Raw genomic sequence first — 18,286 nt, forward strand, 5'->3', positions numbered from 1 at the left:
TGACCTGTTCATTCTCCTACAAATAAGAGGAGGCATTTCTTGCTGCCTCTTCCTTAACACTAGGTAGGCAGTTATTCTCCACCAGATTGACAATTTTTTTTTTAAATGTGATTTTACTGTTGCCTTAATTCTTATTACTTCCATTGCTGATGAGGGTAAAACTTCAACATTTTTTAAATAGTCATTTATAGGGGGAGGCTATGCATGTTAATAGGGGAAGGCTATATATGGGAACTCTCTGTAACTTCTTAATTTTATTGTGAACCTAAAACTACTATAAAAAATAAATCTTTAAATATTGAAAATAGACAAAAAGAAAATAAAATGGCCATTTATAAATAAACTTCTTTTATAAATTGCTTATTCATATTTTGGGGATGCTAGTTTTTTATAGAAATATTACAATTTTCCTTTTGATTTAAATGTTTTCTATATAAAATATTTGCTTTATTGCTATTTTCACTATTTTTGCTTGTTGTTTACTCATTAATTTTGTTAATAATTTTACTTACATGTAAATTTTGCTGTTTATGTAGTCAATTCAGTATTCTCGTTTATGATTTTTTTCAGTTGATTTTAACTTTTTCTAGCAAGGGCTTTCCTAGCCATAAATCAGATAAATCTTTAGCTATCTTTCCTTCTAGTATTTTTATGTTTTTGATGGACTCATATTTAATGCTTTTATTCACTTGAATTTATTTTGGCATGTCATGTGAAGAAAAGATGTAACTTGATTTTTTTTCTCCCAAGAGTTAAGCAGTTGGGTAAACATCATTTTCAATAATAAAAAATTCTGCATTATATGGCATTTCAAGACAAGATTGACAAAAGGAAGTTGAGATAATGTTTCTGATGAAATAAAGCCTTAGAATGTAATTTGGAACATGAGTGAAGGGTATGGAGGAGGATGCGGGGGCAGTTTGAGGACAAGTATGAGACAGGCCTTGGAAACAGGAAGGGTCTCATTTCTGCAAGTATCTTCAGGCTGTTGCAGGTGCAGATAGAAAAAGCAGGCATGTACTTTATAGAACCTCTCAACCCCAGGAGCCTTCACACATAACAGGATTCCTTGAGCAATGCCTAGGTATGTGGCCACTTCCATCCTTGTGGAGGCCTAGAAATACGATAAGTGAGAATAAAAGCAGATGGGAAAGATATTATTTTAATTTTCACCACTTCATACCCCAAGCCCCATCCTGACCTTATGTTAAACAATGACTCCTATCTCTACAACTTGCTAAATGTATTAAAGCCTATAGGAATGCTGTATAAACGGAAGGCAGATCTGTCTGTGAAAATCCGGGCTGTTATCATTAAGATGTGCAATTCACATGTATATTCAAAAGTTGGGGTGATTTTTCCAGTAGGAAAGGAATCACTGATGAGGCGATTCCATTCACCACAGAAGAGGATCAAGAAGGTCTGTGTAAATGACAGGGACTGCCTTCACTTAACAGATCCAGATTTTGTTGGGAAACTCAAGTACAACACTTAGCATCACTTGCCAAGGACCTCTGTGTAATTTGGTAGGCCAGGCAAGCTGATGTGCCCACGCATAGTACTGGGAAATTTGCCCTGTGCCCTTTTTAGTCATTATAACAGAAAGACTTAACTTCTTACAATATCAGCACTGTCATTTTGCAGAATTGAGTGCATCAGCAAAAAAGGAAAAAAAAAAAGAAGAGAGAGAGAGATTGATAATTTGCAGCTGCACAGACAAGAGCATACACATACATGTTTGGCTTGGCCTTACTGATGAGATCTTGACTTGGAAAAGAAACAGTTTTGTAATTCATACAATTTAAAAACCAGACCAGAAAACATCACTAAATAAGGAGTGGTCACAGAAACATAACAAATCCTTAGGTTACCCAGCCACAGCTTATATACAAACTATCCAGACTCTTCTCTAAAAAAATGACGGAATGTTCAAGCAGTGCGGAATTCAAACCACATTGTTGTGCAACTCCCTTGTCTTACATTTTGAGGTTTTTATCTTGATTTTATGGTGCTTTTTACCATTTACTAGTTGTCTACTAATCACCATTTCTTAGCTTTCTTTCCCAGCCAGGTTACAGGTCCCTTGAGCACAAAGGCTGCATCATCTTCATTGTGTGGCTCTCCAGCCTAAGGGCCTCATGAGTGAAAGATGCTCAGTGAATGCTGGAGATGGTCCTGATGCTTTACCCACATCCTTCAGTTCAGTCCCAGACAGAAAATACTACAAGCATTTATTCCATGCTGTTGAAGAGCCCTAAAGGATGAACAGACAAGCTTTAACCATAGTTAATATATGATGATGGCAAAAATAACTGGTATCTGGCAAAAGAAAAAAAAAATGATTTGACTATCTTATCATTCAAAAAGCACGATCTAATTTGTGGGTTATCCAGACCCCTGGCTTTCCTCTCCTTTGTGAAGAGGAAGTGAAAACAGAGGAATGCAGACTTTTCAGTCTGGGCGTTAATGGCCAACTCCTCCTATCAGTCTGGTCAGATGCAGGGTTGACCATCTTCATGAACTACTGGAAGCTCCCAGAAATCTCTTCCCTGTGTGTGCAAAATAAATGAGCCTGGAGCTGGGGGGACAGGTGGTTATTTTTTATACCATATTTGAAAGTGTTTACTAAGTTTATAGCAGTAATGTCCACAATAGCCAAACTATGGAAGGAACCTAAATGTCCATCAATAGATGAATGGATAAAGAAGAGGTGGTATATATACACAATGGAATACTATGCAGACATAAAAAGAAATGAAATCTTGCCATTTGCGACGATGTGGATGGAACTAGAGGGTATTATGCTTAGCGAAGTAAGTTAATCAGAGAAAGACAACTATCATATGATCTCCCTGATATGAGGAAGTGGAGATGCAATGTGGGGGGTTTGGGGGGATAGGAAAAGAATAAATGAAACAAGATGGGATCAGGAGGGAGACAAACCATAAGAGACTCTAAATGTCACAAAACAAACTGAGGGTGACCAGGGGGAGGGGGCTAGGGAGAGGGTGGTGGGGTTATGGACATTGGGGAGAGTATGTGATATGGTGAGTGCTGTGAAGTGTGTAAGCCTGGCTATTCACAGACCTGTACTCCTGGGGCTAATAACACATTACATGTTTATAAAAAAATTTTTAAAAATTATTAAAAAAAAAAGATGTGGTTCATACATATGACAGAATACTATGCAGCCATCATAAAAAAAATGAAATCTTGCCATTTGCAATGACCTGGATAGAATTATCTCCAATTCTATTATTACAGAATTAGATATTATGCTAAGCAAAATAAATTAATCAGAGAAAGACAATTATTATATGATCTCCCTGATAGGAATTTGAGAGACAGGGCAGGGTGTTGTGGGAGGAAGGAGGGAAAAAATGAAACAAGATGGGACCAGGGAGGGAAACAAGATTAAGAGACTTTTTTTTTTTTTTTTTAGGATTTTATTTATTTATCAGAGAGAGGGGGGAGAGAGCGAGCACAGGCAGACAGAATGGCAGGCAGAGGCAGAGGGAGAAGCAGGCTCCCTGCTGAGCAAGGAGCCCGATGTGGGACTCGATCCCAGGACGCTGGGATCATGACCTGAGCCGAAGGCAGCTGCTTAACCCACTGAGCCACCCAGGCGTCCCGATTAAGAGACTCTTAATCTTAGGAAACAAACTAAGGGTTGCTTGGGGGGGGTGGGTAGGGAGAGGGTGGTTGGGTTATGGTGGTTGGGGAGGGTATGTGCTATGGTGAGTGCTGTGAAGTGTGTAAGACTGATGATTCACAGACCTGTAGCCCTGGGCCAAATAATACATGCTAATTAACATAAATAAGTAAGTAAATAATTAAAAGTTATTCCTCCTTGGAGATCAAAAAAAAAAAAGATGGAAATTTGGTGCAGTGGTGATTTAAGAACTGAGTTGGTCACTTCTTTAAAATATAATTTTATCAAGGTAAAATAATCTCACTTTAGAGCATTTCCATCACCTCAAAAACTTTCCTCATGCCCATTTACAGTTCATCACAGCTCTCATCCCCCAGCACTAGGCAACTACTGATCTGCTTTTGTTTGTATAAATCTGCCTTTTCTAAACACTTCATGTAAATGGAATCAGACATACAATATACAGTCTTCTGAGTCTGACCGTCCTCACTTAGGATAATGTTTTCGAATTTTATCCTTGTTGTAGCATAAATCAGTGGTTCTTTCATTTTAATTGCTGGCTATTATTCCATTGTATGGATTTGCCATATTTTATTTATTCACCAGTTGATGGATATTTGAAAAGTTTCCATTTGGGGCTATTATGAATAATTCTCCTATAAACATTTACATCTACATCTTTATGTGGACACATGTTTTCATTTCTCTTATAAAGATTCCTAGGAGTGGAATTGCTAGATCATTTGGTAAGTTTATGTTTGACTTTTTAAGAAACTGCCAAACTGGTTTCCAAAGAGACTGTATCATTTTACATTCCTGCCAGCAATGCATAAAAGTTCCAATTTCTTCACATCCTCACCAACAATGTGGTATTATTATTGTAGTCATTTTAGTGGGTGTGTAATGGTATCTCATTGTGGTTTTTAATTTGCATTACCCTATGACCCATGCTGTTGAGCCTCTTTTCATGTTCTTCTTTCCATGTGTATATATTCTTTGGTGAAATGTCTATTCACATCTTTTGATTATCTTCTTATTACTGAATTGTAAAAGTTCTTTATATATTCTTGATACAAGCCCTTTACAGGTACCTGAATTGTAAATATTTTCTTTCAGTCTGTGGCTTCTGTTTTAACTTTCTAAATGGTGTCTTTTGAAACACAAACGTTCTTGATTTGGTAAGGTCCCAATTTAATAATTTTTTCTTTTAAATGCCATGCTTTTGATGTCAACTATTTTTATATTGTGTCAAAATAAGAAATTTTATAAAGAAAACATTGAGCATCATATGCATAATATGTAATTTTATATGAATGTACAGTTTGATATTAGATGAAGTTAATGTTCTGAGAAAAGTTAGCACCAAAGCTCTCTCTGCTGTCCCTCCTAAATTACTCTGTACTTTGCATAAAAGCAACAGTAGCACTCTGCTGTAAATTAGTGGTAAGGTTTTTGACAGCCATGATGAAAGAAATCCACTGTATATCACCGAGCCCTGAAGACTCATTCTGACACCTGGGCCACAGTACTGGTAAAGTCACACTTCCTAAGCCAAGGTTTATTTAATTGTATTGGGCAAACAAAACTATACAGACACTCTTTTGTCTGCCTTGCTGGTTTCCTTCCTGGACTGTGCTTCCTGTGTGTGTTTTTGTCATTTTCCTTCTTTTTTTGCCCCCTGCCTCTGCTGGAGTTGTCACCATGTGAATAGGAGACCCTCAAATCCCCAGACAACAGGATTTCCAAAGTGTTGCTGAATTTGTTGTTTCTTCATTGTGCTGACAGGAGCTATGTGCCTGACTTTTGTTGAACCGTAAATATGTGTTGGAAGCCAAAGTATCAATAATATAATGCCTTATGCCTCTGAGGCATTGGTGCTTCGCACAGTGAACAAAGAAGTTATGTTTTAGAAATAAAGAGAAGTGTGGTGTTGACAGTGTATGCAGAGTCCCTTGTCACATGGCAAGGCAGGAGGGAAAAAGAAAAAAAAAAATTAAGACCAAGAATTCTGAATACCAAATTCAAAAGCCTCTAAAGGAAGCAGCTGGGAGGATTTACTCCTATTTTTGAGTCAGCCATCAGTGGGCAGCAAGGGCTGAGAAATGGTAGCTGGGATGTATCTGAGAGAGCAGCAAAAAAAGGAGGCAGAGGCAGAGTCTAGAAGGATGAGGAGCTGGAGCAGAGGGTGCAGAGCCAGCAGAGGGGAAGGCAAAGGTGTGTGGAAAGAGCATGTAATTAATGGTGCTAAATGCGGGGGAAGTGAGGTGATTGTGTGGCCAGATGGAAGTGGTTGACCTTGAAATGGAGTAGGGGTGCATCCTCTGAGATGAAGGAATAAAAGAAAGGGTGTGACTGATGAAGTTCTAGAACATAGGTGAGGTTCGGTGGGATGAGGTCCAGAGCCGATGACCAAGAAAGAATTCTTGAGATATCTTTGGTGCAAAACGGTGGTTTTTTTAAAGCATGGGGACAGGACCCGTGGGCAGGAAGAGCTGCTGCTCTTTTATGGGGTTACAGGTTATGTACCCTGGAGTTGGGGGGAGGCAAGGAAAAGGGAGGTTTCAACCGAACTTTCATATGCTAAAGAGGACCTACAAAGATACCTGATACAGGAGGAGGCTGGCATAGGAGGCCTTGCAGGTGTCAAGGTTGTTTTTCACTTTTAGCAAGCCATTAACATGAAGATAGTTGGGAGATTCTTAAAGAACATCACATTTGTCTCACCCAGGAGTGGGGGTGAGGGGGAGATTGCGAGGTGTCAGCCTTTTGCTTTATCCTCAGCCAGCCTTCTGCTCCCTCCTCATGACTACAGATACATTTGTTATTTGGATAGAGTATAAAATTGAAAGAGATCATTCCTGATGGAATCAATTTTACTTGATGAAGTAGAAGGTCACCTGAAGCGTTCACAAAGGGATATTAGAATGGTGACGTTTTGAAATTATTATTGTTAATTATTAATAATGGTTATTATAGTGAGGAAGATGGAGACTAGAGAGAACCAAGAAGAAGTTAAAAGCCAATGAGTGAGCACAACTAGGGTGAGCTGTAGAATGAGAAAGCTATGTGGTTTTCTCCAGCCACACTTGATGGCTTGCACTTAGGAACAATGAGCAAATGGATTGACTGACACAGGCTTCCTGAGGGGAGGAGGCCTACACAAGGATACAGGGGAATATCCAGGCAGGAGGTATAGTCTGAATGATCAACCGTATAGATGAGGATGGGTAGGAGAGGAGGGGAAGATAGAAGGTCTTGATGCCAGCTATTTACAGGCTTACCTATATACACAGCCTCACCTTAGGATCCCTTAAAAACTTCAAAGCCCAAGCTATATTTCAGGTGAATTAAATCAATCTCAGAGCATGGGATCCAGACACAAACTTCACTCCTTTTCAAAGTTCCCCAGGTAATTCTGATATGAAGGTAATTTGCGAACCATGGGGCACATACACTAGCACAGTGTTCTCAAAAGTGTGGCCCCCAAACCAGCACATCAGCATCACCTGGGAATTTGTTAGAATGCAAATTCTTGATCCCCACCTCAGACCTATTGAGTCAGGCGTTCTGGGGTTGGGGTTCAGCAATCTGTCTTAACAAGCCCTCCAGGTGATTCTCATCTTGTTCAAGTTTGACGAATGCTGAATTAGGAGGAAAAGGAATGTTGGTCTTGATAATCCTCTGGAGAGCAGAGATAGGGAGAGAGCTAGAAGGACTGGTATCCTTTCCTGCCAAGCATTTCCAGGCTGTAACTAGCTCAGCTCTGATCCTGGTATTTTGGATAATCAACCACACGTATGTTTAAGTATCCCAGAATTCTGTCGGATTTGGGCGCGGTGAGAAAACTCACTATATAGGCCACATACATAGATTTTCAGTGTTTACGGGAGATAGAAAACAGTAACGTCAAGAGGCATAAACCTGGGGCGCCTGGGTGGCTCAGTGGGTTAAGCCGCTGCCTTTGGTTCCGGTCATGATCTCAGGGTCCTGGAATCGAGTCCCGCATCGGGCTCTCTGCTCAGCAGGGAGCCTGCTTCCTCCTCTCTCTCTGCCTGCCTCTCTGCCTACTTGTAATCTCTCTCTGTCAAATAAATAAATAAAATCTTAAAAAAAAAAAAAAAAAAAAAGAGGCACAAACCTGGGCAGAGTTTAGAAATGGTGGAGGAGCAGCACCAGGGAGCCGGGGGAATCCTGACTTCAACCCCTGCCTCCACACCTGGAGGAGAAATAGCGGCCTCCACAGGAGACAGTAGCCAGAGACCTCGCACCTTTGGGAGAAGGTAGGCTTCGGGAGAGGGTAGGCTTTGGTTGATGGCGGTGGAATAATATTGTCAAGAAAAAAAACGGGGAAGCACTTTCTGTGGAACGGTGCCTACAGAGAGCACGGTAGGAAGGGTGGAAAGTTTGGAGAAAGGGGTTGGGAGTTGGGGGAGCAGACTAGGGAAGCATAAAGCTACAGAAGACAAAAGAACAATGCTGGATAGATTTTGGTGTCTAGAAGGGTGGGGGAAGAGGGCTGGTTCCATTTGCCTTTGGGGCAGTGGCCACGATTGCCTTATCAGTATGACCAGCCTCAGTAAAAAACAGACTAGCTTCCCAGCTTGAATTATTTGGTGCCTTCAGGGAGGATGGTCCCGAAGAGTCCTGTCATTACCCCCCAGGGGGCTGAGTCAGCATGTGGTGAAAGCCACAGGCCTGGGGAAGGCTGCCTCAAGGCGGGTGGAGCACTGCAGGCCGCCAGAGGACACGCGGAGGTGGATGGGTGATGGTTGGGCCTGGTCTTCGATTCACTCTTTCATCTGGGAGACTTTCCTCCTTCCCAGAGCTCTGGGTCTTCCACCAGCAGAGATGTGCCCGCCTGAAAAGGCTCCCAGGCCCCAGTTGTTATCATGAAGGAAAGCCAAATCAGAAGACCTTGAACACTTTTAGATATCGCTTCTCCTGGCTCTGACTGATAAGGGAGACGGGAGGAGAAAGAGAGGAAGGAATAAATCAAGATGATAACAAAAGCAGAAGAAAACAGATCCCTTTTGCTGGGCTCAGAAGTTTGGCTTATGATCTCTCTGTGACTCACAAAATTCTGGAATGAATCATAGGCACGTATGAATGAAGTATTCTTACAGCTTAGTTTATGGACCAGTGATTACTTGGGCTGGTCCAAGGCTAAACTGTGAAGCTGGTGAAATTTGTTTCTGATTGTGCTCCATTTGGGGGCCATTTTTTCTCCTCTGGAAATGCTTCTTGGGTTTTTCTCTCCCTATAGTCAGTCCCACCCCCACCCGAGCCTCTCAGGGCTAGAGACAGCACGGAGGGTTATCCTCATCCTCCTACCTAACGTTTTGACGTGCAGTTATTACAGACCCCCACTCTCTGAAGGCTCTTAGCCTGTTGTCACACTCCGCAAATGCTCTTATTACAATTCTTGGGATTGTCAAGATCCACAATGGTGAGACTTTCAGTTGCTTGGATTTAGGAATAACCTTCATAATGTGGACCAACTGATAAGGCCAAGACACTGACCATCAGCCAGAACAGACCCCGCCTCCAGAAAGCGTGAGGGTGCATCCTGCCCACCCAGCCTTGCCATCCTCCCATGGTCCTCTCCACCCTGCCTCAACTGTCCACTCCCATGGGTATATTCTGGACTTGTCATTGCCATCAACAATGACCCCTTCTCCATCCCGGCCACCATCTGCTGACCTTTCAGCTTCTCTCTCCCACTCTAAACTTCTTTAATTCCAGCAGCCCTTTGACACACCTACAGGCTGTGTCCTACCCCCTTTTCTAGATTCCTCCACCCCTCATTCCCTTTTTTTTTAAAGATTTTATTTATTTATCTGACAGAGAGAGATCACAAGTAGGCAGAGAGGCAGGCAGAGAGAGAGGAAGGGAAGCAGGAGCCCCACTGAGCAGAGAGCCCAATGTGGGGCTCGATCCCAGAACCCTGGGATCATGACCCAAGCTGAAGGCAGAGGCTTTAACCCACCAAGCCCCCCAGGTACCCCTCATTCCCTCATTTTATTTAGCTCAGATTCCACAGCACATCATCATTATCCCTCGAGCTCCTCTCACTCGCCTCTTGCTCCAGTGTACTCAGGTGACAGCTCTCATCCTGGTGAAACTCCCCTCCTCCCCCACTACAGACTCACGTTTGCATCGCTATTTAATACCATCTTAAAAACAAAAACCCTATCTTGATCCCACATCACCCTCCAGCCACTGAGCCATTCCTCTGCCCTCTTTTATAGTAAAATTCCTTGAAAGAGTTGTCAGTCTTCACTGTCCTATTTCTTTCCTCCTGTTCTCTGTGGAACTCAGTCTTACCAGGATTTCCCCTCCACCATGCCCACAAGGCTGCTCTCATCAGGACCCCCCAGCGACCTCCACTGCAAAATTCAGTGGGCAGTTCTCAGTGTTCATCTTACTTGCTTGATAGGTAGCATTTCTTAACGAATCCCTCCCCTCTTCTTGAAGCACTTTCTTCTTCTTGAATTCCAGGATTCCATACTTGCCTGGTTTTCCCCTCTATCATTAGCCATTCGTTCTCAGAGCCCTTTACCGGTTTGTTCCCATCGTCCCAACTTCTGAATGGGGCTGCACTTAGCGCTCAGGCTTTAGACCTCTATGTACATCAGTCTCTTACTGAGCTCATTTCTTTTCATGGCTTTAATTGCCATCTTTTCCTTGATGTTTCCAATTTTATATTTCTAGCAAAGACCTTTCACCTGAACTCTAGCCCCACATGCCAACCCGCGTCTCATGTTTGATAGACAACCCGCGCCTCATGTTTGCCAGGTTCAAAATGGAACTCCTTACCTTCGGACAGTTCCTCCTACAATTCTTCCAGCTCAATAAATAGCAACTATAACTACTTTACCAATTACTCAGGCCAAAAATCATAGAGTCATCCATATATCTTCTTTTTACTCCTAGACTCTACATCTTATCCATCAGCAAACTTCAATATATATCCAGGAGTTAGCCAATTCTCATCACTCCAGTGACTTTCACTATGGTCCAAGCTGCCAATGCTTCTTACTTGAGTTATTGCAATAGCTTCTTAATCGGTCTCCTTACTTTCATTTTTGCTCCTCCTCCATTCAAGCTTCAATACAGCAGCCAAAGTGATTCTTTTCAAACATTCAATGGCAAAGCTCCTCCTCTAGAAACTTCCCCAAGGGACCCATTTCCCTGAACACAAGAGCTAAATATTTAATATGGTTGACAAGGCCCTACAACGCCATGTGTTTCTTGCACCCTACGCTTCTCTGACCTGAGTGCTTCTACTCTTTCTTTTGTTCATGCCATGCAGTGGCCTCCTTATGACTCCTCAGATGTATCAAGAGTGTTCTGGCTTCAAGGCCTGTGTACTTGCTTTTCTTTCTGCCTGGAATGCTCATCCTCCAGACATCTGCTTTGTTAGTTCCCCAACTCTGAACAATCGTTTAACGCCAACAGCTTTATTGTAATATTTCCAGGAACCACTGTACTTAACATTTCAACTTATCTCCTCATCCTCGGCTCTGGCTCTTCTTACCCCTCTTTGTTTTTTTTTTTTTTTAAATATTTTCCCAATACCTAACCACCATCCAACACATGTATTTATTTGTTTGTTTATTGTATGTGTTCCTTAATAGAATATAATCTTCATGGGGCTAGGACAGAGATTGTTATCTGTTTAGATTCCTGTGTTGTCCTCCGTACTTAGAACAGTGTCTGGCACATATTATGTGTCCAATAAATATTTTCTCAATGAATGGATGAATACAGGTGAAAAGGACAGTAAGGAAAGCCAGCATGTATAAAACCTAGACCACCAGTATCAGAAACCACAATCCATTAGGAGAAGTATTATAGTAAAAGGGGTCACAAGAGAGTACTATGTTGCATAAGCAACCAATCCTATGAGAAGGAAGGGAGGAACTAATTTCCTTTTAGCAATCAGATATTATCTGGTGCTTTTTCCTCCTCATCTCATGGCCAGTAGGGAAGTGAACCTCAAATGTTAATCTAAACTCAGACTTAATATAAATCTGGAGAAGTCCTAATATAATTGAACTACCTCACGGCCAATGCCAACATAGTATCCCATTTGAAAGAAATCAGTCTAATATCTCAAAAGGAATTTATACTTTTCTTCCAGTTTTATTGAGGTGTAATTGACACACAACACTGTATAAGCGTAAGACATGCAGCATAATGATTTGACATGTATATATATTTTGAAATGAATACCATGATAAGGTTTAACATCCATTACTTAGTGCAGTTATAAATTTTTTCCCTTGTTATGAGAACTTTTAGGATCCACTTTCTTAGCAACTTTCAAATATACCATACAACATTTTTAACTACATTCATCATGTTGTTCATTACATCCCCAGTACTTACTTATCTTATAACTGGAAGTTTGTACCTTTTGATCATCTTTACCCAATAACCCCCTTCCTCAGCCTTCTGCTTCCGGTAACCACAAATCTGTTTTTTGTATCCATTAGTTCACTTTTTTTTTTTTTTAAATATTTCACATGTCAGTGAAATCATATTCTATTTGCCTCTGTCTGTCTTATAGCATAATGCTCTCAAGGTCCATTCATGTCACAAATAGCAGGATTTCCTTCTTTTGAATGGCTGAATAATATTCCTCTGTGTGTGTGTGTGAGAGAGAGAGAGAGACAACTTATTTATCCACTCATCCATTAATGGACAATTGGGTTGTTTCCATGTCTTGGTTATTATAAGTAATGTTACCGTGAACATGAGGATGCAGTTATCTCTTTTCTGTTGTGATTTAATTTCCTACTGGTATATACCCAGAAGTGGAATTACTGGATCAAAGGATAGTTTTATTTATAATTTTTTGAGGAACTTCCATACTGTTTTCCATAGGGGCTGTACCAATTCACATTCCCATCAAGAGTGCACAAGGGTTCCCTTTTCTCCGCATCCTTACAGACATTTATTATCTCTTACCTTGTTGATGACAACCATTCTAACAGTATAAGATGACATCTCATTGTGGTTTTGATTTGCATTTCTTTGATGATTAATGGTGTTGAACATCTTTTCATGTACCTGCTGGCCATTTGAATATCTTCCTTAGAAAAATCTATTCAGGCTACTTTGTCCATTTTTTAATTGGAATGGTTTGTTTTGTGTGTTGATTGAGTTATATGAGTTCTTTATATATCTTGGATGTTAGCCCTGAATCAGAAATATGATTTGCAAATATTTTCTTTCTTTTCATAGGCTGTCTTTTCACTTTGTTGATGGTTTCTTTTGCTGTGCAGAAGCTTTTTAGTTTGACATAGTCTCACTTGTTTATTTTTATTTTCTTGCTCATGCTTTAGGTCTCATATCCAAAAAATCATTGCCAAGATTGATGTCAAGAAGTTTACCCCCATGTGTTCTTCTAGAATTTTTATAGTATCAGGACTTATACTTATGTCTTCAGTATATTCTGAATTAATTTTTGAAAGTGGTATAAGCCGGGGGTCTGGTTTCATTCTTTTACATGTAAATATCTAATTTTCCCAGGACCATTTATTGAAGAGACTGTCTTTTCTCCATTGAGTATTCTTGGCTCCCTTAGCAAATATTAGTTGACTGTATAAGCATGGGTTTATTTCTGGGCTTTTCATTCTTCTGCTCCATTGATCTATGTATCTTTTTTTTTTTTTAATGCCAGTATCTTACTGTCTTAATTACCATAGCTTTATCATATAGTTTGAAATCAAGAAGTATGACACCTTTTTCTTACTTCTTATTGTTCTTATTTCTCAAGAATGTGTTGGCTATTTGAGATCTTTTGTGATTCCATAAGAATTTTAGGATTGTTTTTCCAAAATACTATTTAAATCTTTACTAAAGACTCATTAAGAGATACGAAGTAGAATTTACTACACAACATGTGGCATAATTCCTAAAGAATTCTCTTCCCTGTTGAAAGCATTATTTTTAAAATTAAAAACACAATTCTTTTTTTAAGAATTTTATTTATTTATTTGACAGAGATCACAAGGAGGCAGAGAGGCAGGCAGAGAGAGAGAGGAGGAAGCAGGCTCCCCACTGAGCAGAGAGCCTGATGCGGGTCTCGATCCCAAGACCCTGAGATCATGACCTGTGCCGAAGGCAGAGGCTTTATTTAACCCACTGAGCCAGCCAGGCACCCCTAAAAACACAATCCTTATACAAGTACATAGTGAGTGTATGTCAGAGTTTTATTTTAACTCATTAAGATGATGATGAAGCCATTCAAAAATGATAAGAGAATATAATGTATATGTAGTTTAGTGAAAGGAAAAATGAATGAATGTAGGAAGAAAATTGTTAGATACAAAACTAGTTTATTTCTTAGGGACAAATTAAACCATTATCTTTGGAGTAGTCTTTTCTACTTTCAGAAGTAATTTGCATCTCTATGGGGCAAAAATTATTTTCTATAGGTGTCTTCATCAACTCAGGCTGTCCTAAAAAAAAAAAAAAAAGTCATAGATTGGGTGACCTAAACAACAGAAATTTATTCTCTCAAAGTCCTAGAAGCTGGGAAGTCTAAGATCAAGGTGTCAGCATGATCAGTTTCTGATATGATCTCTCTTCCTGACTTGAGGATGACTACCTTCTCTTCCCCATATCCTCAGGTGGCAGAGAGATGGAAGGCAAATTTTTCTGTCTTTTCTATTTGTTTTGTTTGGTTTGGTTGTTGTTGTTTTTTTTTTTTAATCCCCCCTGGGGTCTCTTCTTATAATGGCACTAATTGCATCAGAGGCACTCCTCACCCCCTGCATGATCTTTTTTTTTTTTTTTAAAGATTTTATTTATTTATTTGACAGAGAGAGAGGGATCACAAGTAGACAGAGAGGCAGGCAGAGAGAGAGATAGAGGGAAGCAGGCTCCCTACTGAGCAGAGAGCCCGATGTGGGACTCAATCCCAGGACCCTGAGATCATGACCTGAGCCAAAGGCAGCGGCTTAACCCACTGAGCCACCCAGGCGCCCCCCCCCTGCATGATCTTATCTAAATATGTTAACCTCACAAATGCTTCATCTCCAAATCATACTGGGGGTTAGGAATTCAACATACAAACTGAGGAAAACTGGAGGGAGGTGCAATTCAGCCCATATCAATAGGCAAAATACATTTGCATTAACAGTTTTCTGCAAAGATTAAAGGCTACCATTACAAATTGTTAAATGGTCTAATAAATAACTGGTAGTAAGTCAGACAACTTTATACCCTTCTGAATCCAGAGGACCCTTATGAAGCCCTATGAGACAGGGACCTAGAATGGAAAGGAAGTCATTTCACCTTTCAGTGTTTGGAACATTTTTCTTAACGTCCTTCATTTGCTTCTCTATAGACCCATTCACGATCCTGATTTATGAGGTCTGAAGTTTGTACAGTTGTAGGAGGAGTGCTCTCTACGAAGAACAATATAACGTAAGCGTGTAAATGCAGTCCTTGCGTCCCAGCAACTTAAAAAGGGGTCTGTGCTAGTGAAAACTTCATGGAAAATCCATCTCCAGCCCTTTTTGTAAGCAGTTTTCTTACCTCCCTCCAAATCTTTCTTCTCTTCTAAACATTCCATAAAAATCTTCATCTTATTTAGTTCTCCTTTCCCATTCAAAATTCGTGTGTATGTGTGTGTGTGTGTGTGTGTGTGCATTTGTGTGTGTAGTAAATATATGCAACAAAAAATTTACCATTTTAATCATGTTTAAGTGTACAATTCTATGGCATTAAGTACATTCACAATGTCCTACAAGCATCTCCACTATCCATTCCCAGAACTTTCCATCATCACAAACATAAAATCTGCATCCATTATAAAATAGCCCCTACCCCTCTCTGCCCTCAGTCCCTGGGAATGTTTTTCTACTTTCTTTCTTTATGGATGTGCCTAGTCCAGATACCTCATGTAAGTAGAATCATGCAATATTTGTCCTCTCATGTCTGGTTTATTTTATTTTATTTAATGTAATGCTACCTTCCCATTCAAACCTCGTCTCCAGCTCTTCTTGGCCCATGACTTTCTTCTCATGTCTTTCTAAAATAAATCATTGTAACAACTCCAAGCAACTTCTAGTTCTTGCTATCCATTATCTCTACAGCAAGAGGTGAAAAGAGCCCTTATTAGAATAGGAGAGGAACTGGATAAGATGGTGAATATGAAGATAGTAATATGTACCCCCTCAACACTTACACTTTGGGAAAACTTGAATACTTCTTTACACTAAGTACAAAAGAGTAATAAAGCCTAATGTGTACCTTTTGAAACAAGAATCAGGAAGCCTTAAGTCAAAAGAACGAAAACCACTCTCTGTGGAATTTCAGGTAGAGGGGACAAGGTGTGTGATACTTGAGGGTTCTAAAGAATGGCTGTACTGATTTTTTGAAAAGTCACCAGGAACACTCCGTCTACAGAATATCCGTCCCCTGTCCCCATACCAGGTCATCATAGCATCATCCCCGTGTGCCATCTGCTGGGATGACGAGTGATACCACCGTCCTATCAGAACCGCCACCACTTCTCCTTGCCATGTTCCCGCATCTTTTTACAATGATATTGGTGGCTGTCATGGGTATGGGATACACCGTGTTTTCTTAGCTTATAGTAGCTGGCTTGAGATCCATTCGACGTGAGCATCAGAATGCCTGTAAGTCACCTTCATCGTGCATTACCCCTTGAGTTAGAGGCGCGATCTTACTCTGAACAATGACTGAAAGAGACAAGAAAAAAAAATTGGCAAATAAATTTGCAGAATGTTGACTTCATTCAGAGAGTGCATTCAATAAATAATGTAGTGAGGCTTTTGGAGAAGGTGACAAGACAAATGTAAATGCCCATTTTTCTATATATATATATAAATCCTCCAAAGTATGGCTGGCACTCAGCGTGTCGAATCTGCACAGCAGTGTGGGAGTGCGGCTCTGTGACGGTCTCTGTCCTGGGCTTGCAGGGCTGCTGCCTGCCCCAGCTTCCCTGCTGAGGTAAGAGCCACACGGAAGTGAGGCCTTCCCTGGTGACTGAGAACAGAGCTTGTCAACCAGCTGGGAGACAAGAGTCAAGCGCTGGGAAAAGGTGGCAGATGAAAGGCTGGTGAGGCGCTAATGTTATTCCCCCCAGAGGGTAGCAAGTTGGAAGAAAGGCTTTCCTGCCTTGTGCAATAGGCTTTGTGCTCATGGGCCCTGTGGATGCCAGCGCCACTGGGTCATGGGTAAGGAAAAACACCTGCCACTCAACACTGAGGTTGCTAAAGCCACTTTAATTTTCCAGGAGAATCCCTTTTATGGGGGAGAAGGAAAGCATCAGGGGCATTGCTTAGCAGATTCTGGAACACAATGAGGGCTGTAACAAATGCGAAGTTGTTGGGTACATGGCCTGAAGTACTCATTAATAGAATGCAAATGTTCTAGAAATAGATTTTCTTTTCCATCCCCTTTAGGGCATTCTGTGTATTTCTGCTATGTCCAAAGAAACCCATTTTCCTTTATGCTCTGAGCTGAAACTCTTTATTATATGACTGGTTTAAAGATACTCTAAATGTCCACCCAGCTAACGTATACACCGAGAAGGGCAAACTCCATGCTAAAAAGAGCAGGGGACTCTGATGGTCAGCAAGGTCTTTACCAAAGTCGTGGAATGCAAATGAACAGACCTCGGACTCTGTAGAATTAGGCTTTAGTGCCTGGAATTATTACCAAGACTCAGTTTTCAATGCCCTCAGAGGAACAAGCAAAAGAGGAGACAAAAGAAAGCTTCTAGGCTAATCTGATCTTTATTAATGACCCCAGGCTCAGTGGAAGAGCGTGGAGCTGAGATTCAGTAATTACCATGTGAAGCAGGAAGGAACACTGAGCTAATCATATTAGATAAGAGACAGAAAGCCAGAAAATAGGAAGTGAAGAGAAAGACCAAGCATCCAGGTTTCTTATTCCTTCAGCATCTAAACCTACCTTCTTACCCCAGGTCTTTTATGTTGAGAAGGAGAAAAATTACTTTATATTCACACCCCCAGATCCCCAGCTCTCTTACCTGCAATATTTCAGAGGTCCAAGGCTAGATAGGCAAATAAGATAGGGGTTTTCAGAGTGAACTCCCTGGTTTCCTCTGCCCTCCCTAACTGGGGAGCGTATGGACCTTGAACCTGCTCCTTCCCCTGTTCCATGCTCCTTTACAAACACTTAAACTGATGTACCTGAAGAAAGACTTACTGAGCCAGGATCTTTACTCCTGCCGCTGAACTTAAACTTCCCATTATGGAAAAACCCAAATTTATGAGGCTCCCAACGTCTCTTCCTTTCGGAGTTGGGAATGAATGTTATCATTTAACAAAATAGAAAATCTTAGCTAAAATACCATATTTTTCTGTTTCCTACTGTTCTGTAAATGTTAGTCTTGTTGCTAATTGCTGGATCTCTTGCTGACAGGTGCTTCAAAGGAAGCTCCCATGTTCAAGCTTGGATACTGCAGGCTGAGATGCTGTAGCGCAGGGAAGATGAGGCCACAGGTGGATTTTGTGGGTAAGTAGAAGCAGTGCGGTGTGACAGGACAAGCACCTGACTCTGGGCTGGTCTCAGCACGGTCACGAATTCATCCAGGGAGGGACCTTGAACCCTTCATACCTCTGTTTT

The sequence above is a fragment of the Mustela erminea genome, chromosome 5 (assembly GCF_009829155.1).
Source record: "Mustela erminea isolate mMusErm1 chromosome 5, mMusErm1.Pri, whole genome shotgun sequence".
In the NCBI taxonomy this organism is placed as follows: domain Eukaryota; kingdom Metazoa; phylum Chordata; class Mammalia; order Carnivora; family Mustelidae; genus Mustela; species Mustela erminea.